Below are 26794 nucleotides of genomic sequence, written 5' to 3'. Positions count from 1 at the left end.
ACTGCATCAATCATTCAAGAAATGCAAGCTAAAAACACAGTAAGATATTATGGTACTACCATTAGAATTGTTGAAAGTTAAAAAGGCAGACTTCACCAACTGCTGGTAAGGATGTGGAAGAAATGAAACTCTCACCCATGGCTGGCAGGAATATAAAATGGTGCCACCACCATGGAAAATAATTTTGTAGTTTTTTAAAATGTTATGTACACATCAAGCAGGAGACTCAACAATTCTAGGTATTTTCTCAAGATAAAAGGAAGTCATGTGCATACAAAAAATCGTATGTTGAGGATCATAGTAACTTTACTTGTAATAGTCTAAAATTGGAAAACAAACAAGATAAATTTCAATCAGGTGGACAAATAAGCAAATGATGGTATATAGGGAGCACTACATAGCACAGAAAAGGATGGATGACTGGTTCTTAACAAAAACATGGATGGATTTCAAATTACTTATGCTGAATGAAATTAGACAAACCAAAAATGGATTACCATAATGATGTCATTCATTTGAAATTCTAGAAAATGAAAATCAGTCTATTGTGATATAAAGCAGATAAGTGGTTGCTTAGTGATAGGGATAAAGAGACTTTGGAAAAATTTATGGAGGGACCCAAGGAAATTGTTGAGAGTGATGCACTGACTAGCCTAAATGAGAGGGCAGTTTCTAGTACACACATGTATCAAAATATATTAAATTTTTACTTTAAATATGTACAGTGTGTTGCATGTCAATTATATCTCTACAAAGCTGTTAAAAGAAATTGTAAAGCCCATGCTACATCCTGGATAATTAAACCAGCTTCATTTTTTTCTCTAAGCACAAGTTGTGTTCTAACATCACAAAAACACTAAATTACTGTGACTGTGTTCCATGTTTCCTTGAATTCCCATGTGACCTCTCACATGTTTCCTTTCTGGAAAACTGCCCACACGTGTAGAGTTGCACATCAGTAGTCACCTCCTACGGGAAGTCTGTCTCTGTCCTCCTATGAAGCTTTGATGGCTCTGTTCTGTGTGTCCTCCTCTATTTACAACAGCTGTGTCCTTTCATTACAATCTTTTTATAACTGCTTCCTAGAGCAGATAGCAAACTTTTAGTGGGGGGAGACTCAGCATGATTCATGCACAATGTAACATTTTCCAGGTAATAATATTTTTTCAAGTGTCAGTGAAAAATAAATAGTGTGAGCAGTAGACCTGAGCCACTGTATCTGTGACTAAAGGTAAAGGAACTTCTAAATATATGTGGAAAAACAAGTTTACAAATAAGCTTATTTTGGTACAAAACTTTTTTGAAATTCATGCATGATGTTTGTATAATATCTATTGTGAAATTTTTGAGGACCTCTTGTAAATTCCAGCAAGGCAGAAAGGGCGGAGAACGGATGGGTAGATTTCAGTACACAATAATGTCCCTGTATTACTGATCACTAATAAAAGGTATTTTATAGGAAGGCTTTTTTAAAACCATATATTTATCTGAAAGGCACAGTGGCTGAGGGTAAGGAAGAGAGAGAGAGAGAGACAGGGATCTTCCACTGTTGGTCTACTCCCCAAACACCCACAACATGAAATGAATGGAAAAAGTTGACAGCATTATGCTAGGATGTGGAAGCAGACAAAGATTCCATTCTCACTGCCTTTTTCAATATAATACTGGGAATTTTAGCCAGAGCCATTAAGTAAGAGAGAAAAAAAATACGTACATATAGGAAAGGAGGAAACTGAATTATCTCTTTTTGCAGATGACAAGATTCTATATGAAAAAAAAAAACACAACTCACCAAAGGACTACTAGAACTGAATAATAAATTCAGTAAAATTTTGTAGGCTACAAATGAACACACAAAACTCAGTAGCATTTTTATACACTAATGATAAATTCACAGAGGAGGCAATTAGAACCCCATTCACAATAGCTACTAAAAAACCTTGGAATAAATTGAACCAAGGGTGTGATAGATCTCTACAGAAAAATCATAAAACATGGATGAAATGAACCGAAATAGCCACAATAAAATGGAAAGAGCTACCATGGTCATAGATCAGAAGAATTAATACTATTAAAATGTGCGTATTACCCATAGCAATTACAGATTCAATGACATTTCCATCAAAATATCAGTAACATTTTTCACAGAACTACACACAACAATTCTAAAACTCATGTGGAAGCACAAAGGACGCCAATAGCCAAAGCAATCTGGAATAAAAAGAACAAAGTTGTTTGCATCACAGTACCAGATCTCAAGACATACTACAGAGCCATTATGACCAAAACAGCATGGTACTGACATAAAAAACAGACACACAGAGCCATGCGACAGAATGCAGATCCCAGAAATTAACCCACACATTCATAGCCAACTGACCTTTGGCAAAGGTGTCAAGAACTTACATTGGAAAAGACAATCTCATCAATAAATGGTTCTGGGAATATGTCCATATTCAGAAGACTAAAACTTGATCACTATCTACCACCATCTACAAAAATCAACTCAAAACTAATCAAAGATCTTAATGTAAGACCTGAAACTATGAAATTATTACAAGGAAACATGGTAAAATACTTCAAGATATTGGCCTTGGAAATGGTTTTTTGGATAAGACTGCAAAAGCACTGTCAGCACAAATGCAAACAGACAAATGAGATTATGTTGAATGACGAAGCTTCTACACAGCAAAAAAACAAGAGTGAAGGGAGACAGAATGGGAGGAAATGTTTGTGAATTGCATCTGACAAGGGATTAGTGCCAAAATACAGAAGGAACCTAAAAAAACTCACCAGCAACCCAACAATCCACTAAAGAATGGGGCAAAGGACGTAAATTATGGTTGTTTTTCAACAATAGCATCTATTTCATAAGTGCTTGTTTGTGTTAAATACTGTAATAACCACTTCACATTTTTAGATCCATTTATTCAACATACAGTCGTATGAGGAGATACCTTCCTATTCCAGTTTCTCAGAGCACATTTATATTTGTGGGTTGAATTTGAATCAGTTTACCTGTACTTAATATTCTTTTCTCAATGTTTTCTATTCAAATTTCATATGAGAAATTTGAGGTTGAACTTGACACTCCCCTCTACCTCACAACTCACCCAAACTTAATCTCTTGTGAAACTCTGTCACTTTTGTTTCCTATTTCCAACACTTCTCAAGAGCCTTCACTTCTCCCCTCGCCTCCACATCCCCCATCCCTGTCCAGCCTGACACCGGGATGTCTTGCTTTGGTGGCCTCCACAAATCTTCTTTCAGATATACTCTTCCACATTCTGCCATCAGTTCATGAAACTGCTCCTTTATCCCCAGTCACAAACATGCAAACCCTTGCCTAAAAGGGCAATGAAGCAGGGGCTGCGGCTCAATAGGCTAATCCTCCGCCTAGCGGCACCGGCACACCGGGTTCTAGTCCCGGTCGGGGCGCCGGATTCTGTCCCGGTTGCCCCTCTTCCAGGCCAGCTCTCTGCTGTGGCCAGGGAGTGCAGTGGAGGATGGCCCAAGTCCTTGGGCCCTGCACCCCATGGGAGACCAGGAGAAGCACCTGGCTCCTGCCTTCGGATCAGCGCGGTGCGCCGGCCGCAGCGCGCCAGCCACGACAGCCATTGGAGGGTGAACCAACGGCAAAAGGAAGACCTTTCTCTCTGTCTCTCTCTCTCTCACTGTCCACTCTGCCCGTCAAAAAAAAGGGGGGGGGCAATGATAGCAAGTTTGGAATGGGAAAAACATCCAGTGCTTACATGAAGGGCATTTTCTTCCCTGTGTTCTTGATGGTGACTTCAAGAAGGCTGTGTTGCATAGGTCATTTAGAAGAATAGACAAGAAGATAAAACAAAGGCAACAGGGCTATTTATCTCAGTGCATAACAAGTAAAGGTTCCCAAGTTTAAGGATGATTATAGCTAATTGAATGCTTATGACACATCAGGTCTTACTCAAATTAGCTCCTGTAATCTTTGCAATCACCTTAGGCAGGTTGTTAATCTTATTTTACAGGTGAGGCCACTGTAGGTCTGACTTGATAGGGAAGTTGTCTAAGGTCACGTAGCCAGTAAGGGGCAGGACTGAATTAGAATCCCCCAGCATGCCACTCACCCTAGAGGCTGAGTTCTAGACAATTCTGTTAATGCTTCCCTACCTGGGTATCCTGCTTGATGATAAATATTGTGTAATTCTGCTTTATCATCCTGAAATGAAGTTTGATGAATAATAGAAGCTGTCAAACATGTAATTAAAAATGCAAAGCTCTAAGTGTAACACACAGAAACAATAAGAAGAAAATATTTTGCAATAAAATCATGTGCATTTTATTACATAAGTGTTTAGGCACCACAGTTCTAGAAGACATAACAAAGAAGTCAGATGTTGGCAGCTGAAGTGCCCTGAATGCGACAGCTCTCACCGTAGAATGATGCTGGCGAACTATGTTGTGACTGAACGATGAGTAGTAACAGCATAGTCGGTGATGTGATTTTTTCTAAAGCAGTGATCAAATCTTGGTAATTTTCCAAATGAAACACAGTGACCTCTTTTCTCCATTGACATACCGACGCTGCTTTTAGAAAATTCAATGTTGGTTAAAACTGAGTTAAAGCAACATCTACAACAATGTGTTGTTCATATGTTAGGATCCAGGCTCAAGCAGACAGATTTTCATCTACATGACTTTTCAGGAAGACATAACAGAAGTCTTTGGAAGGCAAGACTGAACCACATACTGCAGTGATAACTAAGTCCTTTGGCTTCTGCCTACTAAATGTTACCAGCCCTTCAATCATTGTGACAACCAACAATATCCCCCCATGGATAGGCTGAATGGCCTCAGTGGCAGAACTCCCTCCCTATGCACACTCACATAAACTCTTGGAGTCTATGCCCTTCCTTGATAAACAAGAACCAAATAACTCACTCCTAATTCAGAATTGCAGGCTCATTAATCACACAAAGGCGGTATTGTGTTATTTAAAATAATGAACATCTATTTTACAAATGGATCTAACAAGGATTCACTTTTAAGTAGAATTGGTTCTTCTTATTCAGAGACCACCATTGCATTTTGGTTCTAAGAAGCTTCTTTGGAATAGATTGGATAAACTCTAATATTTGGTAGAAAAACACAGTTACTGAAGAAAAATGGGTTATCTGAAAGCTTTTTACTGTTTTATGGTTCCTGTTAAATATAGTTTTAAACAACCATGTAGCTTCGAACTGTTAATGATTTTATGGTGTTCTGTCATGCTTGGCTGAACCAATATTAAATTTCATTTAATAAAGTCATTCTTTTCATAGTTCGGGTCTATTTATATTTCCTAGATGAAAAACAATGTACCCATTGCTTTGAAAAGTAATGTCTATTGTTGCTGTTTCATATTTATAAACATGTATGATTATGTATGTATGCATACATATCCAAAGAATTACAGAACCTTCATGGAAAATGGAACTCAAAGATAAACTGGGGGAGAGCATTGGGCATAATGATTAAATCAGCACTTGGGACACTTGCATTCCACATCAGGGTGTCTGGTCCAAGCTCAGCCCTCTACTGATTTAGCTTCCTGCTAATGCAGATCCCAGGATGGAGTAAAGTGATAGCTCAGCACTTGGGGCCTTATCACTACATGGTGGAGCTGGTAGAGTTCCACACTCGTGAATTTGTTCCAGCCCAGCACTGGTTGTTGCATTCATTTTGTGGAGTAAGCTAGTAGATGGAAGATCTTTCTTTATCTCACTGCCTCTTTCTCACTGCCTTTCAAATAGAAAGAAAAGAGATAAACAAAAATTTCTAGAATGATGTGTTCATTTGAAACCCTCAAAATTTTAAATCCACACATATGAGGGATATTCAGTAAGTTCATGAAAGTGCATATTAAGAAAAAAACTTTTTGTACCACACGAAACTAATCATTGAATTCTATTTCTACTGTTTCAGAAATATCTTTGTATATGTATGTGTAACAAAAAGCCTTTGTAAATAATTGTGATTAGTGTGTTTAGTGAATAAATGTCAAGAACTAATAAATGTCAAGAACTTTATTAATTACTTTAATTGATCCTTACAACAGGCTTAAATTCTACAGCTGATGACCCTAACACTTAGAAAACTATGTGGTACCCCCTGCCCAGCTTATCATCTGGGAAGCAGAGAAACCACAGTTCTAAAACAACATGCGTAACTTCGGGGGCTATGGTTTTTCTACTAAACCATGTGGTTCCAAACAAATTAAACAATGATCAGTTGGATTTGGGAGATCTGAGATACTAATTCATCTCATCAAAGATAAATTGAATGACATAGAATCTTAACAGCAAACCTAAAAGCTCATAAAAGCATACATTCTCAAATAGTACCCAAACATCCATCCACAGTTGCCTTTGAAGAGGTAGCTCTTCAGAATCTAAGGGCTCCAGGCTGGTGCCATGGCTCACTTGGCTAATCCTCTGCCTGCGGCGCCGGTACCCCAGGGTTCTTGTACCAGTCGGGGCGCCAGATTCTGTCCTGGTTGCTCCTTTTCCAGTGCAGATCTCTGCTGTGGCCCGGGAGTGCAGTGGAGGATGGCCCAAATGCTTGGGACCTGCACCCGTGTGGGAGACCAGGATAAGTACCTGGCTCCTGGCTTTGGATCAGCTCAGTGTGCTGGTGGTGGCGGCCATTTTGGGGGTGAACCAATGGAAGGAAGATCTTTCTCTCTCTCTCTCTCACTCTTTTTTTTAAACTTTTATTTAATGAATATAAATTTCCAAAGTACAGCTTATGGATTACAATGGTTTCCCCCCCATAACTTCCCTCCCACCCGCAACCCTCCCCTTTCCCGCTCCCTCTCCCCTCCCATTCACATCAAGATTCATTTTCAGTTCTCTTTATATACAGAATATCAGTTTAGCATATATTAAGTAAAGATTTTAACAGTTTGCACCCACATAGAAACACAAAGTGAAAAATACTGTTTGAGTACTAGTTATAGCATTAAATCTCAATGTACAGCACATTAAGGATAGAGATCCTTCATGAGGAGTAAGTTTACAGTGACTCCTGTTGTTGACTTAACAAATTGATATTCTTGTTTATGGCATCAGTAATCACCCTAGGCTCTTGTCATGAGATGCCAAGGCTATGGAAGCCTTTTGAGTTCACCGACTCTGATCATATTTAGACAAGGTCATAGTCAAAGTGGAAGTTCTCTCCTCCCTTCAGAGAAAGGTACCTCCTTCTTTGATGACCTGTTCTTTCCACTGGGATCTCACTCGTGGAGATCTTTCATTTAGGTGGTGGTGGTTTTTTGTTTTTTTTTTTTTTTTGCCAGAGTGTCTTGGCTTTCCATGCCTGAAATACTCTCATGGGCTTTTCAGCCAGATCCACATGCCTTAAGGGCTGATTCTGAGGCCACTGTCTAACTTTTAAAAAAGAATCTGGGGGCTCCAAAGAAGACAATTTTCCAACCAGTGTTCTACAACAGAAGAATCAATGGCGAATGGTATTTTTAGAAGTAAAAATTTTTATGGAGTCTTAATCTTCTAGAACTTTAAAAACTGTGGTTATGATGGGATTAGAAATTTAAAAGAGAAATTTAACAGAAAACAAAGACACTGGGTTTTCAAATTATTTGTACCCAATGATTAAAAGAAGTGCATATGCATAGAAAAAAATGTGAACAAGTCAAAAACGAAGGGCCAATGTTTTCATTTCAGTAACAATAAGAGTAATGTTTCTGAACATTTATTATGTTGAAGCCTCTGTTCAAAGTAAAACTGACTTCCACCTCAGAAGAGTGCTCAGAAGCTTGGGCTATATTATCCTTTTTATTTCTTTTTGCAAATCGAGGTTCAATGAGGCTAAATATTTGTCCAGTGTTGCATGACATAACAGAACTTGGACATGAATCTAATTCTGCTAACCAACGTTTTTGCTTAGAAGTTGAGCTACTAGCCATTGTCTCTTCTTTCACTATTGTCTAATATTTAACCATAATTATTTTTTATTAAAAATGACCTACAGTTAATAGTTTATTTTGCACAAATAAAAAGAAACTCTGCATCTCATAACTGACCAACAATGACTTAGATTCATATGATAGGCAAACTAAAAAAGTATATATTTAGCCCTTGAGTTTATTTCATGGAGGAAGTTCAGTCTCATTCTGGACACAAAATGGAATTGAAATCCAAGTTTATATATTGGCTAATAAGAAAATCAAATTTGTTTTACAATAGCTAATTAATAAATTCAGGATACTTAAATAGTGCTGGGCACCTCATATGTACTCCTGATTGTTAGCTGTGACCACTACTACAGTTATGTAACAGGGGCTCAATCAACAGTTCTTGTCTTGGAGGAGAACTTTGCTGTAACTGAACAGATTTTGTCTACTGCTTCTAATTTGAAGCAATAAAACAATGATCTTTTAACAAATTCTAAACAGCCACACACTTTTAAGATCAAGAGATGAACTCATGGGAAAATTATACGTCAAAAGTTTAATTTGTATTCTATAGACAAAACAACCAGCTGACTGGCAGGATATTTCATAGAGTTTTGGCACGAAGCATATTTTTTAAAAAGAATTTTGAGATGGCAATGCCATCACATGGTCCTTAAAATATAAATGCCCACAAAGTAGTTCTTTCTTCTAGTGAAAAGTCACACATAAGAAATAGACATATGATAATATGCTTGGAATGTGACCTTACAGTAAAAAATCCCTTCTTTTTTATCTCCAGTTTGTAATTTTGAAAACAAAATGCATCATTTCACAACAGGAAACCACTAGGGATGATGAGGAGCAGAAACTATGTTCAAACAAATTAAGCTTGTTTAATATGTTTTGACTCTTCCGCTTTTGTTTTCTCCTCTTGAACTTCGTGTTCTTTGTTTACAGCTCTTGCACTGGGGAAAACGAGGGCCTTATGTGCATGAGAGATCCGTCATACGATTACCTGGAGGAAATTAAAATGATACACAATGTAATAAGGCAAATGGAATGTTGAGCAATTATTTAGGAAATCTGATTGGCCAACATACAGGGCAGTAATTCCTTAGACATTCCATTCTCAAAGAGATCTTGTGCTACCCACAGAGAAGTGAAAAATCCCCTTGCCTATAGAAGCCCCATGGGAAGTCAATGCAAATCAGTGTACTTCCTCTTGTTCTTTTTCTGCATAAAAGAACCTGAAGGGCACAGAACATGTGTCACAAAAGCACCATGGGAGTGTATCATTATTACCACTAATAAGAATAAATGGGACCTTTGTTTTGATAAACAAATCATCAAAGGAATATATTTTTCTCCATTTTTAAAATCAATAAGTCCCAGGGCATTTTCTTGGGATTAATCACTAGCCAGAATTTTTGCTACTTTGATCTGAATAAAGGCCAGCCAGTCATTAATTCCACCCCATGCCCCCACCAAGTTCTTTGCCTCTCACTCACTGATGCATGGACCAACTTTTGGATTTTTGCTCCCCCTCAGACTCAGAGGAGACGTGACAAAGACAGACTGGGCAAAGAATAAAAAAAAATACAAGACAGGGGAGGAATTCGTAACTCCTTTGGTTATTTCTTTGGGTCTGAATTTAAATAGGTGGTGGGTATTTTGTCTAGCAGTTAAGATGATGGTCAAGACAACCCTGTCCCACATCTGAGTGCCTGGGTTCAATACCTGACTCTGACTTCTGATTCAGCTTCCTGCTGTTGCAGACCTCTGGGAGGCAGCAAGTGATGGCCCAAGTACTTGGGTCCCTACTACACACATGGGAGACCTTGGCTGAATTCCTGGCTCCTGGTTTTGGCTTTTACCCACCTCTGGCTATTTTGCAGCCAGCAGGTGAGGGTAGGCGTTTCTTTCTGAGTAGTGGTAATTCTGACATTTTGTGAAGAGTAGATTTGCAGATGACAGCATTTTATGCTTCGGTGGTTGGTCAAATAACTCCCAGTGAATCAAAAGCAAATAGCATCATGTGGCTCCTGGACAAATGTGTAGCCACAGCCAGGCATCCACTCTCACCTGCAGAGAACAGGAAGAAATCTCTGTTAAGGTGGAGTTTAGTGTCAGCAAAAACTGCTCTCACAGGGGTGGACATCCATGTGTAACTGTTTACTCATCAAAAAAAAAAAAAAAGTGGAAGAACTGTGATAACTCAACTAACAGCTAAATGTAAATTTTAATGAGATATTACATTGTCAATGTACGTAACAGTAGACATGGGTATTGAAGGTTATTATTTCTGGAGCAAGCATTCAATTAAGCACTTAGGGTGCCCATATCCCACTTCGGAGAACCTGAGTTCAATTGCTGGCTCTGACTCTTGATTGTAGATTCCCACCAATGCAGACTCTGAGAGTTAGTGGTGATGGTTCAAGTAATTGGGTTCCTTCACCCACATGGAGACTTGGACTGTGTTTCCAGCTGCAATTCTGGCTTCTGTGCAGTCCCAGATGTTGTAGGCATGAGGGAAATGAATCAGAGGATATGATTTTTCTTTCTTTGTATGTCTCTCTCTTTTTCTCCATCTCTCTGACTCTCAAATAAATATTTAAACAATTTTTCACAAAATTAAAGATTGTTGCTTGTGATAATTACACTGGTTATTTTACTTCTAATTGTTGAGACAGCTTTGAGAATTCTTCCAACGCATTTATTAAAGATTGATAAGCTTGTGTTTGTTCTATTTTTATGATGCATTGATGAAATAAGTAATTTTACTGTTGAGACAATCTAAACATAAACTGAAGAGGGTCTTTAATGGTACTCACTTTAGAATATGTGACTCTATTCCCCAAATGCCACCAAACTTTCACTTGTGGGACTTTCACTTTTTGGAATAAGATATTCAGACACAATTTAATGCAAGAGGTCAAGTACTAATGACAGTGAATGCTACAGGTGAATATATAGACAGATTATATATCACACACTTTAATTAAAAACACCTGTTGTGCTCCTCAGGGTGAACATACTAATTCAAGAAAACTGCAAAATCTTCTCATTACTCAGGTGTACAGTGTGGCAAAAACGAATGTGCATGGTATAGGGAGGCAAGTGACCTGTCCACTTGCCAACAAACTCATCCCTGTGGGATCTATTGATTTATCTGCTCTAAGAAAATAGCTGGTAGCACTAGCTCAGGCATGTGGCATTTTATGACTTTCAAATACTTTCTCATATGATTTCACATATCTTCATCCTTATTTCTCTGAAAACCATAAGTAGGAAATACAAAAGGACTCTTTAGCATTTAAAAAAGTGGAAAGTGTTCACTAGACGTAGAGTATACATCAACTGCGAAATCTTTCGCTGGAATCTTTACATCGTGCCAAGCTCCTTCTCTCACCTTCGGAAAGATGACAGCACAGGATGTGGACTTTTAAAAGCTCTCTTGAGGCCAACCCCATTAGCATTAGCTGGGAACTTGTTAGATTTTAAAGCCTATTTCAGAGGTAGAAAATTGGGAAAGTTCCATGAAAGTTCAAGGAAGAGAAAGTCTGCCCGACTTGTCAATCCTTTTCGAAGACTACTGGTAGGGTTCTGTGAGGCAAAGATAGACTCACTATCAACCTAAAAGTTGAGAATAGCTCAAAGATCCATGTAAAATCATAACTAAGACTAAGAGAGCTTGGATATGTGCTTCCTGGGTTTTGTTGTTGCTATTTTTCACATTTCACTTTTGTATAAATCAATGACATCTTCATCTGACTGTCAGGACAGAGACATCCTTTTCTTCTTCAGTGGTTTCTTCCCCTTCAGTTCCCATTCTATTCAGTGTGTTGCTATGCATCTTTGTTTATTTCACTTCCATTGCAATGTACTTTAGACTGGGTGACTTATAAACAATAGAAATTTACTGCTTTTAGTTCTGGAAACTTGAATGTGGAGGTCCAAGATCAAGGTGCTGGCAAATATGTTGTCTGATGAGGGCATTTCCTGGTTCAGCTGTGGCTCCTCCTCTTTTGTATCAGGAGGTCTGTTTCATAAGAACACTAATCCCACCCTCATAACAAAGACCCCACTTATTAATACCATCCCATTAGGGAGTAGGTTTTAACATCAAAGTTTGGAAGCAGAGACTTTTATTTAATAAATATAACTTTCCAAAGTAGAGCTTTTGGATTACAATGGCTTTCCCCCCGCCATAACCTCCCTCCCACCCACAACCATCACATCTCCCACTCCCTCTCCCATTCCATTCACATCAAGATACATTTTCAATTATCTTTATATACAGAAGATCAATTTAGTAAGTAAAGATTTCAACAGTTTACACCCACATAGAAACACAAAGTGTAAAGTACTGTTTGAGTATTAGTTATACCATTAATTCACATTGTACAATACATTAAGGACAGAGATCCCACATGGGAAGTAAGTGCACAGTGACTCCTGTTGTTGACTTAACAATTTGACACTCTTGTTTATGGCGTCAGTAATCACCCAGGGCTCTTGTCATGCCAAGGCTATGGAAGCCTTTTGAGTTCACCGACTCTGATCATATTTAGACAAAGCCATAGTCAAAGTGGTAGTTCTCTCCTCCCTTCAGAGAAAGGTACCTCCTTCTTTGATGACCCATTCTTTCCACTGGGATCTCACTCACGGAGATCGTTCATTTAGGTCATTTTTTTTTTTTTTTTTTTTTGCCAGAGTGTCTTGGCTTTCCATGCCTGAAATACTCTCATGGGCTTTTTAGCTGGATCCGAATGCCTTAAGGGCTGATTCTGAGGCCAGAGTGCTGTTTAGGACATCTGTCATTCTATGAGTCTGCTGTGTTTCCCACTTCCCACATTGGATGGTTCTCTCCTTTTTTAATTCTATCAGTTAGTATTAGCACACACTAGTCTTGTTTAGAACACACAACATTTTGTTTCTTATTGATGTTTATCTCTTCTTTGGAGATCCACTGGGAATAGTTAGGAGCAATCCTTCATATTTTTCCTCTGTACAATATACCTTGAGTCTGTCACCAGACGTTTTCCTCAAGTACAGGTCAAACTGAGGTACAGTGGTTCTCACATCCCCTAGAGCAATGATTCCCAAACTTGAGAGTACATCAGAATCAATAGATCTTGTTAACACAGTCTGCTTGGCCTAACTCCCGGAGTTGCTGATTTAATAGGTCTGAATGTAGGCCTAGGAATTCACATTTCTGACAAGTTCCCAGCTAATGCTAATGGGGCTGGCCTCAAGACCACACCTGTAGAGCCGTCCACCTAGAAAAACATATCGTAATTCTTAGCACTAATTTAGATTTCATGCTTCACTATGTCGATTCACAATCAACCTAAATGAGCCTTCTAGGATACTTTCCACTTGTGTGATATGTCACACAGTTTAATAGTGTAACATCTCATGTTTAAACAGCTTCAAAGTCAGACTTCTGGGTTTGAACACTGCCTTTCCGCCCTAGGAGCACTTGTGACCTGGAGGAGACTACTCAACATTTTACATTCAAGGTTTCTCAACTGTATAAAAAAAAAAGAGTTTGTGTCAACTTATAAGGGAAACCTATATACATATATGTGTGTTTATAGGTTTATGTATGCATCCATAGGTTTTTGTGAATAACAGCTTCCTGAAGAAACACTATAGAATAGAAACTCAGATCATAAGCTATTCTTTATTCCAGTTGGATTGTGCCCCATATCCACCATTGAGGAAGGTTGAAGAATCTAAAAAGGCCACACTGAGTTTCTCCTACTCAGTTGGTTAGTCTTAGGTACACAGTGAAGTCTGAATGAAACCCCGAACGCAACAGGAGAGTTTCCAGACAGTTGAACATGAAGTTTCCTGTGGTTGACAATCAGAGAGAGGTAACAGAGCCCCATCCCCTTCCCCCTGTAATTCTCCCTATGCATCTGTCCATATGCACATTGTCATATCCATTAAATGGATAAAAGTAAGCAAGTCCCTGAGTTCTGTTTGCCTCTCAAGCAAATTCACTGAACCCAAAGAAGGGGTTGGGAGAACAGGTGATTTATAGTCAATGGGTAGAACAACCTGGGACTTGCAATGGGTATCAGAAGAGTTGGATAGTCTTGGGGACTAAGTCCTTTACCTCCAGGATCAGATGCTATCGACAGGTGCGTGTGTCAGAATTGAATTGAATTGAATTGAATTGAAGAACACACAGCTGTGTTCAATGAAGAACTGATTACAAGCTTGCTGCTGGGGAGAAAACCCCACACTTTTTGAGATCACAGAAATCTTATGTGTTCACTGTAGTCTGTCAGCAGAGGAAAACATCGGAGTTTTTTCCAGCACTATGGAAAATATGGATAAGCACTCAGCACCTTGCAGACATTCCACTGACGTTAGTGGAAACAACCACTTGGAATTCCTCCTATCTGCCACAGTGACTAAATTGGCACTCTGCTGATTATCCATGTTAATAAATTTTAAAACCAAATTGTAACACAACCATAAATTAAAATGAGGCCTTTGCATGGACACTCTGTTCATCATTTTGATTCTGATAACCTGAGTTGACATTTATATTGCAATAAAAATAATGGCTGAAATCTGCCAACTCATTTAACATGGACACATCAAGTGAAATTCAGTCAACTCTATTACAGTCATTGTGTCAATGATGCTCTCTATTCCTCATCTTCAGTTGAAGTTCATGGCCAGTTGAAGTGACAAGAAAGTGAAATCCCAGCAAGAACAATCTTTCTATTCTTGACATTCAAGATGAATATTTATGTAAAAATAAATCTTATTGCCTATAACCCTTTGGATGTATCTGTTGAAGGTATTTCTTAAGCTGCTTATGATGTAGAGGAGGGGGTATTATTATTTTTTTTTGACTCCAGGAACTTGTCACGCACTAAGAAAAGCAAGCTAAGCACTTACACAAATAAAGTGCACAATGTGATAAAGTTTATTTAAAAGGTGAGAAAGTGAACACACACATGAGCATAGGTTTCCCCAAACAGAGAAATACCAGATAATTTGCCTGAAAGGAGAAAGGATAGGGAAGGGGAGACAGAAAGAACACCCAGCAGCCCCTTCCGCTATGGTCTCTAGTACATGAGAGATCCCCTCCCAGTCGCTGGACTCTACACGAACTCAGGGCAGTGTCTCCCCAGGTGTGAAGCCACCTGGCACCTCCACAAGCTCTGTATGGAGCTCAATATCTGTACATTCTCGGCATCCTTGAGTAGATCCCAGATGAAGCAGGTATATCCTGGGAAAGGGAGCATTTTTATTGCCAAGTAGGATACAGCATTACACGGGGGCCATGGAGCGCAGTGAGTTCTGCTAAGCAATCCTAAACCAGCTTCCTGCCCATCTATCCCACATCATTTGCTATAAAAAGGATCACCTTGGCCTTCTGCTTTATTTTCTATAAAGTATCTGAAACTGGTAACCACTTTGGTTGTTTTAAAGTAGTGGTAGACACATAATTTCTTACCATCTCTTGCTTTAGGATATATGCCTTTAAAATTCAATTTTTGGTGTTGCTTTCTCAAATTATTTTATCTAAAGAACTCATTAGAAGTTCATTTTGTCATATATTATATATTTTTTTAAAAATCTATCACTGATTTTCTATCATGAAACTCTAAGTTGAGATTCTGAGGGAATTTGAATGCCTTTCACATTGTATCTAGTTCTGTTTTTTTTAATGTGTAATGTGAATATTATCTAGGATTTTAGCTTAACGGGAAGGAGTTTACACAATGCAGTCTTCTGAGAGCACACACAGAACTTTTGCAGCCTTCGAAGAATAATATATAGTATCTTGTATCCCAATTAGGTGGAACAAATGTGCTACAATTTGTAATTATTACAGTTATTACCATTATTTTTAATGAATCCATTCTTGAATTAAGGTTCTCTTTGGTTTATTCACAGTATTGTAAGAACTGTTGTAAAAAATGAGCAAGGCTTTCAGCCATTTATAATAAAAACTGAATGACTAAACAGACCTACATTTTTTTATTTGCATTAATGAGTTCATCCCCAAATATATATGCAATAATATATAAAATTAAGTTATAAATGTAGGGATGTGCTCCAAGTCACCATGAAAATCTGCATGCAAATGCATAATAATCACAAATCTACAATATTACAATATTAAAAAATACTCACAATTAAATTATCATGTGGAAATAATCATAATGTTATTGGAAACTCAATTATTGTGGCAACCCTTGTCGGGGAATTAGCAGACTATGGAGAAGGCAAGTCAGACCTGAATTCATCAAATATATATTATCACAATATTACATGTTCACTTCGATTCCATGCAAAGACAAACATCCTGCCTCACTAGTATCTGCTCAATGCATTTGTATTATTCATGAACAACTCTGTGATCTATTATACATACAAAACTGATTGTACGCTTCTTGCCGCGGGCTCTGATGCAGAGACACAGAATTAATTTTATTATATACACATGCATGATAATTGTGAAGGATTCGGTCAAATTCCAAACTCTGCTCCTGTGTCCATTATTCCACTTTCAAAAAAAAAAAAAAAAAAGCAGAAAGAAAGAAAAGAAAAAAAGGTCTAAGGCCATTTGCAATTTTTCTCCAGGACAGTGAAACTCTTTGTCATTTAGAGTAGAAAGTTCCTGGGCACTAATGAGCCCTGAACTTTGAAGAATAGCACATTCCCTCCTCTTCACCAAAGCAAGTGAATAAGTTCCTTTTATTTACACCCCCAAAACTTTGGTTCAAGTGACCTCACTATTAGGAATATTGGGAAGTCACTAATTGGTCTTGCCCTGTGTCAGGCCAGTTCTCCGCAGGTCTTTAAGTAACAGGAGCCAAAGTCAGGATGTCAAGGTAGCATCAATTTCCATTTGTCAGGCAGGCTCCTCCTTCCCTGTTTCATCACTTCCCCTCTGGGCTACTTAGACACTTTCCTGCTTCCTCCCCTAATTTGTAACTTCTTTGAAGGCCTTATTTATTTTATTGATTTTTTTTGTTGGTTTTTGGTTATCTTTCTCTTCCCAGTGCCTTACACAATGCTGTGAACATTAAAGAAAATACACATTTATTTCATAACTTTAGCATATTATTATAGCCTTACTTTATAAGCCTATTTTTCAGATTAGTCTGTATCAGTGCAACCCAATAAAAGATAATGCAGATTAGGAATACAGTTTTAAATTTTCTGATGCTTAGCAGGCAAAACAATCTAAAACTAAAGAGATAAAATGAATTAATGTGTTTAGACAAATTTATGAAACTTATCCTTTCAGCACACACTCAGTGTAAAACATTATGAATGAGATAACTTCCTTTATGGACGAAGCCTCTAAACTGTGGAGTGTGATTTACCTTATAAGCACATCTAAGGTAGTCGCATGTGATAGATCAGTAACCCCGTGTGGCCAGTGGATATTTCATGGACTCTGAAGACAAATTCTTTGGGAGATTTGCCGAAGCTGATCTGCTGAGCCAGTGCAGGTATAGGTACCACACATGAATTTTCACTTTGCAGTTGAATTTCTCAAAACCATGTGGATGTAGCCTCAAATTTAGAAAACGTTTCTTCCTAATGAGAGCAAAGCAAGATAGCCTTAATTCTTAAAAAGACTGGGAATGATACTATTTTGTTTTCCTCATCAGTGACCCTGCAAGAAGCTGTGGATGGGATTGTCAGCCCTCTATCCTAACCCCAATTACAGTATTTGAATAAAAGATATGTATAGATGAAAGGATGAGACAAGAAAAAAAAAATGAACGTAACATGGAGTTATACAAATCTAGAGCTAAATCATATCTCTTCCTATTGGTTCAATCACTACATATTTCTAAGCTCCAGATTCCTGTTTTGTAAAATAACGTAATAATATCCAACTCTTGGACATGCTATGGGCATTAAATGAGACACAATGTGATTAATACAATATCTGGTATATATTAGGCACTCAATAAATGGTAACTGTTTTGATTTTTATCATCGTTTTGTGATTCAGTAAAAACCTTGAAAATGTCGCTTAAATTGTTCAAGGAAGGTCTTCATAAAAAATGAGGTTTTTATTGAAAATTTATTGATTTCAAAGGCAGAGCCAGAGAGAGAGAGAGAGATCTTCTATCTACTGGTTCACTTCCTAAATGGCCACAAATACCAGAGCTGTGCCCAGGCCATAGCTGAGAGCCTCATTTGAGTCTCCCTCAAGGGCATCAGGGACCAGTGTGCTTGGGCCAGCCTCTGCTGCTTTCCCAGGTGCACCAGCAGGAAGCTTGATTGGAAGTGGAGCAGCCAGGACTCAAACCCTCAGCCATATGGGATGCTAACAAGGCAGACATTGGCAAAATCCACTCTACCGGCCGGCGCCGTGGCTCAATAGGCTAATCCTCTGCCTTGAGGCGCCGGCACACCGGGTTCTAGTCCCGGTCGGGGCGCCAGATTCTGTCCGGGTTGCCCCTCTTCCAGGCCAGCTCTCTGCTATGGCCAGGGAGTGCAGTGGAGGATGGCCCAGGTGCTTGGGCCCTGCACCCCATGGGAGACCAGGAAAAGCACCTGGATCTTGGCTCCTGCCATCGGATCAGCGCGGTGCGCCGGCTGCAGCGGCGGCCATTGGAGGGTGAACCAACGGCAAAAGGAAGACCTTTCTCTCTCTGTCTCTCTATCTCACTGTCCACTCTGCCTGTCAAAAATAAAAAAAAATAAAAAAAAAATCCACTCTACCATAACACAAGCCCCAGAAAATGAGATTGTTTTAGTGACCCGTCTTTCTGTTTATTTCATCCCAAATGGAGAGATGAACCATATATTTAGATAAGAATTCCAAACATCGACTGCTTATAAATGAAACAAGTAACATGGTACAGTATTTAGCATTTTTTTCAATGAAAGAAATATGCAGGAATGTGGGGTCTTTATTTAGGGGAGAAAGAAGTCTAGAAATGCACATTATGTCCATGCCAGGCAGAGAGCAGGCTGGGAGCCACGTGTTGCAGGTGTGCAGTTAGGAGCAGCCACAGGTAGCATAATGCAGACAGGAAAGCAGACAGCAGGCAGCCAGAAGGCCACATGGCCAGAGACATGGACCCAAAGATGGGGAAGGTCTTTTATTCACATCCACGGGGGAGTGGCTACATAGTCTGATTGACAGGTGGGCATACAGGTGAGGCCAGGTAAAGGTGTGAGATCACAAAAGGGGGCAGGGAGAAGGCTCCAGCTCGCAGATCTAATCAATACAAGCCTATCTGCCTGCCTATATCATTCCCCCCACCCACCCAGAGATTCCAGACCTTAATCTAAGGAGATGTTGAGGGGCGTGGAACCATCATATCTTTTAGAGCTACTTCCTGATGATCAGGGGCACAGGTCCAGCCTGTCCTGGTTCTGAAAATCTCTTTCTATCTCATCTAATGAATTTGTTTCATGAGCTACAGTCCTCTCAGGCATCACCAATGGCTGTGTTCCCTGCATGGTCATCATTACTCTCAGAAGTCACTGGGTTCTGAAACATATAATTTGTCTATCAGCATAAGCAAAACTGGAATAAAACCAAGTGCCAGTGGAGCATCCCTTCACATGGAAAGATCATATCTTATAAACTCCAAGATAGAGGGTGGTGATAGGATGCCCTTATGTATATTATAAAACCATATAGCATGATCATAGAGAATTATGATGGAAGTACCCACTAAGGAGTTTTCTTGCCAATAACTGCTCCCAGAGAATCAAAAGAGGCAGGTTCAACATGTCTGCCTTAAAGTGCATCAGTCTTGATGTGATGAAAGAAAAGCTTCACTTATCTTTTTGCTTTTTGGAAAGGTAATCAGATGTGTCTTTTGAGTTCATCTGTGAAGCCTCAAGAGGTAGAGTTTAATCCTAATTTCACTGAGGTAGTCATGCCCAGTAGCTCCTAGTAAGGTCCCTTACATTTAAGCTGCAACTGATCTGAAGAGGATCCTTTATAAACAAGGTGAATGGCTTACTCAGGGATTCCTAATGTTGGAGCTTCTGTTAAAAGCTCTTTAATTCTTTGGAACACATGTTATAGCTCCCCTGTCCAGCACAGTGTGTCTATGTCAGGGCCTTTTGAAGCTTCATACAATGGCTTAGAATCCAAATCCTGGAATCCATAATGCAGAGAATCCTGCCATTCCCAGGAATGTCCTTCACCGGGTTTTCGTCTGTAGTGGTCCTATGTGTAGAGTAGCTTCATTTCTCTTGACTGAAAGTGCATGCTTTCCTGGGGTTAGAATGTATTCCAAGTAATCTACCTCTTGCTTACAAACCTGAGCTTTTGTTTGGGAAATTCTGTATCCTCATTTTCCCAGATGCTGGGTTTAATGGGGTGCAGAAGAAATCCTTCAGGTAAAGGCTTAACACACGATAAGATGCATTGAAACAACCATCTCATAAGTAGCCCTGAGGCCTCTAACCATTCTGTACTTTCCATTTGACCTTAAAGCATACAAGGAATAGCACAGAGAGACATGGATCCAAGAGTCCATGTTTGAGACACTGAACTAACTTTAAAAAAGCATGTAGCATAACAAATCCCTTACAAGTATAGATAGATAGATAGATATAACTTATAAGACATAAGAATATCTTTTACTTAACACCCTGAAACAAAGTAAATCTTTGAGAACCTGTTTTATCATTAATTCTAATACTGTAACTATTTGAAGTCAGAGGTCTTGCATGAGAAATTAGTACACAGTGACTCATGTTGATAATTTAATAATTAACACTCTTATGTATGATGTTAGTGATCACTCAAGGTTCTTGACATGAGACATCTAGGCTATGGAAACGTTTTGAATCCAAAAACTCCATCAGTATTTAGAAAAGGCCATAAGCAAAGTGGAATTTCTTTCCTCACTTTGGAGAAAAGTATGTCCTTTTTTGAGGAATACTCCTTTCCACTGGGATCTCAGTCACTGATTTTGCAAGGGCAGGCCCACCATGCTCCAGGCCATGCGTTCACTTCCAAAGGGGAGTGATACGTAGTCTACTGGGCATACAAGTGTGGTCAGGTACTGGTGTGAGATCTCGAAAGGGGGCAAGGCGGTGGTCTCCAGCTCACAAATAGAATCTATTTAATCCTATCTGCTGGCCTATACCACCAGTTCTGGTTGGAACTGCTTCCAATCCAGCTTCCTGCTAGTGTGCCTGGGAAGGCAGCAGAAGATGGCCCAGGTACTTGAGCCCTTGCTACCCTTAATGGAGACCCTGATGAAGCTCCTGGCTCCTGGTTTTGGCCTGCATCTGCTCCAGCTGTTGCAGCCATTATGGAAAGTCAACCAGTGCATGAAATTCTCCTCTCTCTCTTTCTCTATCAGTCTGCCTTAAAAAAAAAAAAAAAAAGCTTTGAAAAAACACATTCATGCTCTGTTTTCCTGTCGTATTACCATATAAACTTGAGCATTTCTTTCTTTCTCATGCAGAAGCAGATATGGGTTCTGACATTTGTAAGGCAGTGTCAATTAGGATGTTTTCTGTCTCTTCCCCAGCACCCACCTAGAGTATGCACAGAGTGGATTAAGTTGGAGAACCCAGCTTTCAAAATCTGATGACTGAGGATCTCTTGGAAACGTCAAGAGGGAATTGCAAATGCGAAGGACTTATACAAAATGTCTTCAAAATATGGTTTCTTCAGTGATTTTTCTACTTACAATTTGTTGAATTCTTTAGTGAAATGTCAAACTTGTGATTATAAGGTAAATTCAAAGTATGCCATTGTAAAAATTAATAGAAAAACAAGAAATGAAGAAGGAGGGAAGATACATACATCTAATGCATGTGGGAATTATCATGATGCTCTTAAAAGTGTATATATGAAATACATGGAATTTTTCATCTTTATATAAACAACAAAATTAATTTAAAATATGATTTCTTCAGGTTGTACACCATTATACCTCTTCTTCTTTCCTTGAGAGTGAACCTGTTGCACCTCCCTGCACCCACACCTTCAACTTCGGCCCTCTTATTTACTAAAGTGGGTATTTACATACAAATGTCAAATTTATAGAGGACAGAAAGGCATAGTGAAGCATTGAAATCCAATGAAAATTATCAATTGCCTGCTGTAAAGCCAAAGCTATTTTTCTGTCCGTTTTTACCCAGGCATGAGCTTTGTGGCGCTAGCCATGGTTTGCTGTACAACACTTAGAGCATGCATGATCTGAAACCATGCTGCCAGACTGTAGCCTTTTCCAACAAGTAGTGACATGGGCGCTGCAAAGGTGAGGTTCTGAAATTCTTCCCTGGAATTTATTAGATCCACAGCTTTCTGGCAAGCTCTCGGCAGCTTCTCCAACTTTCCACAAACTTTGAATGTGTGATAAGAACCCTGCACATTTGACATTTATTTTGGTTTTCCCGTGCCTTTGGCTCTGTATAATAATAAACTTCAGAAGCTTCCATGGTTTCCTACCTATTCTCTGATGTGTGTCCCCTCTCTAGTCTCTTTCTAACCCGTTTTGCCCTAGGAGTAAGTTCATTTCTAGTCAGCCATGAAGAACGGAAGTTTAATAACTCCACTCACTTAGTTGTTCAGGGAGAGGCCACGCCTCCAGGTTCAAGCATTGACTTGTATCAGAGAGGGAGGTGGCCAGTTACATCCGTATCTACTGAATGACATCTGTAAACCCTGTGTCTAGAATGGGCCATAATCCTCAGAGGAAAGTTTGTTTGGACTGGCTTGTCGTGCTCCCTGGTTTTACTACATGAAATTTTCATTCTTTGGCGTGCCAAGATGCTTTCTCCTCTACTCCTGATTTAATTTTCTCTATGTTGTACAAGTTGACTGCCCCTTATATACAATGAGTGTTTCTGATTTTGAATATTTGGGGATTTTATAATATTTGTATGCACACGCTGAGATATTTGGTGGATGGAACACAATTCTCAACACAAAATTCATTTATGTTTCATATGCATCTATATGTGTATGTACATATATACACATATGGCTTGAAGAGACATATGCTTGAAGATACATATATCTAATGCATGTGGCTTGAAGGTAATTTTATATATAATATTTTACAGTAGTTTTGTGAATGAGGAAACTGACATTGTGGAACAGCAGATTAAGTCACTAATTGCAACTCTGGCCTCTCGTGCTGGCTTGCTGAAAGTCCCCTGAGAGTCCCAGGGGCTCCATTTCTAGTCCAGCTTCCTGTTAATGTGCCTGGGAAGGCAGTGGAAGATGGCCAAGTGCTTGGGTCCCTGACACCCATGTGGGAGACCTGGAAGGAGGTTCTGGCTCCTGGCTTTGACATGGCCAATATCTGGATGTTGTAGCCTTTTGGGGAGTGAACCAGGGATGGAAGATCTGTCTCTCTCTTTCTCTCTTTCCCCTCCCCATCTCTGTTTCTCTCTCTCTCTCTCGCTCTCGCTCTCTTTCTTTCTTGTTCCACTTTCCAAATGAATGAATGTTTGAATGAATGAATAACTAAATAAATACACGGATAAATATTTTTAATAAATGAAACTTGTGTGGCCAGCATTGTGGCACAGAGGGTTAGACCACTGCCTCCTACTCCATTTCTGATCCAGCTCCCTGCTAACATGCCTTGGAAAGCAGCAAAAGATGGCCTAAATACTTGAGCCAATGCCTCCTGCATGGGAGACTCTGATGAAGTTCTTGGCTCCTGGCTTTGGCCTGGTCCAGCTCCTGCTCTTGTGACCTTTTGGAGTGTGAATCAGCAATTAGTAGATAGAAGATATTCTCTCTCTCTCTACTTCTCTCTATATATCCCTGCCTTTCAAATAACTAATAAATAAATAAATCTGTTTAAATAATGACTTTGTGCATAAAACAAAGTTTAAAATGTGGAATTTCCATTTGTGTTATCAGATTGGCATTCAAAAATTTCAGCTTTTGGAGCATTTGGAATTTCGGGTTTTTGAATTGGGGTGCTCAATCTATATGACACTCTAGTCTTATATATATATATATATGTGAGAAATATCATAGACCATATATATAGTCCATGTAAGTAGGTATATATATATATATATATGTATATTGTCTATTATACATCTAGGCATATATATATATATAGGTATATATAGTCCATTATATATTCCATATATAAAATCATACATGAGATAAAGAATGGTCTCTATTTTTATTTATTTTATTTTAAAGTCAGAGTTACAAAGAGAGAGAAGGAGAAGAAGAGAGAGAGAGAGAGAGCTCTTCCATCCTCTGGTTTACTCCCCAGTTGACTGCAACAGCCAGAGCTGAGATGATCAAAAACCAGAAGCCAAGAGCTTCTTCCAGGTCTTCCACATGGGTGCAAGGACCCAAGGACCTGGGCCATCTTCCACTGCTTTACCAGACCATAGCAGAGAGCTGTATCAGAAGTGGAGCAGCCAGGACTCGAACCAGCACCCATATGGGATGCCAGCGCTGCAGGCAGCATCTTTACCTACTATGCCATAGCTCCAGCCCCTAAGTGGCCTCTTAACATATTGCTAGAGGTAATAAAAAAGAAATCCAATATGTACTTTTATTGTTTGCCAGAGCTGCTTCTTCCAGAAGTCTAAACCTACACTGTCCATAGGAAATGAAATATGACTCACAAATGCGAGCCATCAAACTTCTTAATAGCTACACCAAAAAAAAGACAAAACAGGTGAAATTAGTTTTGTTAATGTCTTCTGTTTAACCACATACATCAAAAATACTATTACTATTACAAGATGTAATGGATATAAAAAATATGAGGTACTTCACACTTTGTCCCTGTTTCTTACTAAATCTTTGCAGTCTGGGTTGTGTTTAACATGTCCAGTGCAAAACCGTGCAGACCAGTGCGTTCCACCTGCTCATGAACACCTGTGGCTGGCTGGTGGCTATCCTGCTCACCAGGGAGCTCTCACCCTCCTCTCTGGCCTTCCTTAACTTGACCATGGCGTGCTGTTCCAACTACATGAAACAAATCTTTCCTTCTGTAAAGCCCACTTCTGAATGCTGACTGACATTTGAACAAAGAAAATGTCCTTCTATTTAAGCATCAGAACTATTACTCTCTTAATAACACACAACCCTTGGGTCACTTCAGACCATTTCTCATGATTTGCATTAGGTGTTCTTTGAGACACAACATTAATCCAGTAATAATTAAAATGATATACTGTACTATTAACATTCTCAAATCTTTCAAGCCAAGTGATCTATGCCTGCAGCACTGCCCAGGCTGGCTAATTAAAACATACAGTTGTAAATGGCTATCGTAAGCAGTTGCCTATTTAAATACAGCTCTGGAAAGTGTCTTTGATACTGACAGGGCACTGCCAGGATTGATCAGCTTTGTGTAGAGGGAATTGTGGCACAAATAACAAGTTTTACTGGAGGGACTGGTATATCATTTTGCTGTCAACAGTGGGCTTTGGTCACCACCAGGACTACTGCTGAACGACGGGCCACGTGCCAGTGGGGGCTGAGGCTGCAGTTTGCCGTGGGCCCCTCCCCTTGTTCTTTCCCATGTGAGTCAGCATTCCCATGGGACATGCACAGCCACCCATCCCCACAGAAGGAGCACCGGCTCCACTCCACCCAGCAACCTCCAATCTGCTGTGATGGATCCCTGAGCCAAGGGATTTGGGTGTGCAAGCTTGAGCATTTGGCCACCTTCTCTCTCTCTCTCTCCCTCTCTCCTGGAATTAGAACTGAATTATTTGCTTATTTTCCCTTCTCTTTTTGTTCTATGGTCAATAATCAAAATTACTCACCTGTTTTTTTTTTACACCAACCTCTCCTGGTTCTGAAAAGCAAGAGGCAATTGAATGATATTAACTCTTGAAATGGAGTGAAATCATGAGAGCAGCTACATTAACAGAGGCCAACTCTGTTGAACATTTGACTCCCTTTTAGGATCTCCCAGAAAAGACCTCAGGTCAGCCTTATTAGCCCTGGGTAAGCCCTGGCATTTGACTGAGAAATGCTGCCATTTTTGTTTGACTTTCTGCATTTTCACTTGCTAAATCCACTGTAATAATCTTTATGTTAACAATCCTCATTATCCCTACCATCAGGGTTGTGTAGAATGTTCTGGCTGCAGTACCAGTGTTTAGCACAGATGTAGTGCTCAGTAAATGAATGAGTGAATGAATGAATGAGAGACTGAGTATATGAATGAATGAGCTCACAATTACTGTCAACTCTAAGTCAGATTTTCAGGCCACCATTCCTGGGTCTTAAAGGTGAATTTTTTGATATTTTAAATCAACTTGCAATGGGATTGCCTTCCATTACCTCCTAACACATCTAATCTCAGTTTAAAATATTATAAGTGAAAAGCACATCAAATCCATCTGACCTTCTGCACATTCTAGCTCAGCAATATGGCCCACACTTGAGAATCTGGGAAGGTCCCCTGTTGACCACAGAGCTGACTAGGAACTGCTGCCCAGCATTGCCCGGGAGGATCAGCGGCACAAGGCTGCAGAAAGTGCAAGTTCAACATTCCAAGTATGGGGGGTTCTACTGAATGTGTGCTGTTTTCCTGTGTCATAAAGTTGAAAAATCATCAAGTTAAACCATCGTAAGTCATGAACTGTCTATATAGAAAATTGTAAGGGAATTATTAGGTTATAGAAGCTAGGTTGTCTTGTGTTACCACTTTTTGTCTTCCTCCAGTTTGCAAGATTAATGAGCAAGTAAAATATTTTTCCCTAAGTCAGGTATGTATTGAAATTAAGAAAAAAGTAATGTTGTATCAAAAAAGTCTAAAATCCTGGAACCTGCAATCTGAAATTTGCTCAGAAAAGTACTTCCTAAAGGTATGTAGGAATGCAGATATTCTATTTAAATATCTGTCATTCTTCCGTTCAGAGTGAGAGAGAGAGAGA

At 39.3% G+C, this 26794-nt stretch overlaps 1 pseudogene; it reads left to right on the top strand.

Moving 5' to 3' along the window:
- Window positions 1-26794, top strand: part of LOC149126834 (large ribosomal subunit protein uL10 pseudogene) — a 117921-nt pseudogene that overhangs the window by 45427 nt on the left and 45700 nt on the right.

This window comes from Oryctolagus cuniculus, chromosome 5 (genome assembly GCF_051225735.1).
Source record: "Oryctolagus cuniculus isolate XC-2025 breed Fujian yellow rabbit chromosome 5, ASM5122573v1, whole genome shotgun sequence".
Taxonomy (NCBI): domain Eukaryota; kingdom Metazoa; phylum Chordata; class Mammalia; order Lagomorpha; family Leporidae; genus Oryctolagus; species Oryctolagus cuniculus.
Note: the sequence above shows the minus strand (reverse complement) of the source record. Positions and strands in the feature narration are given on the sequence as shown.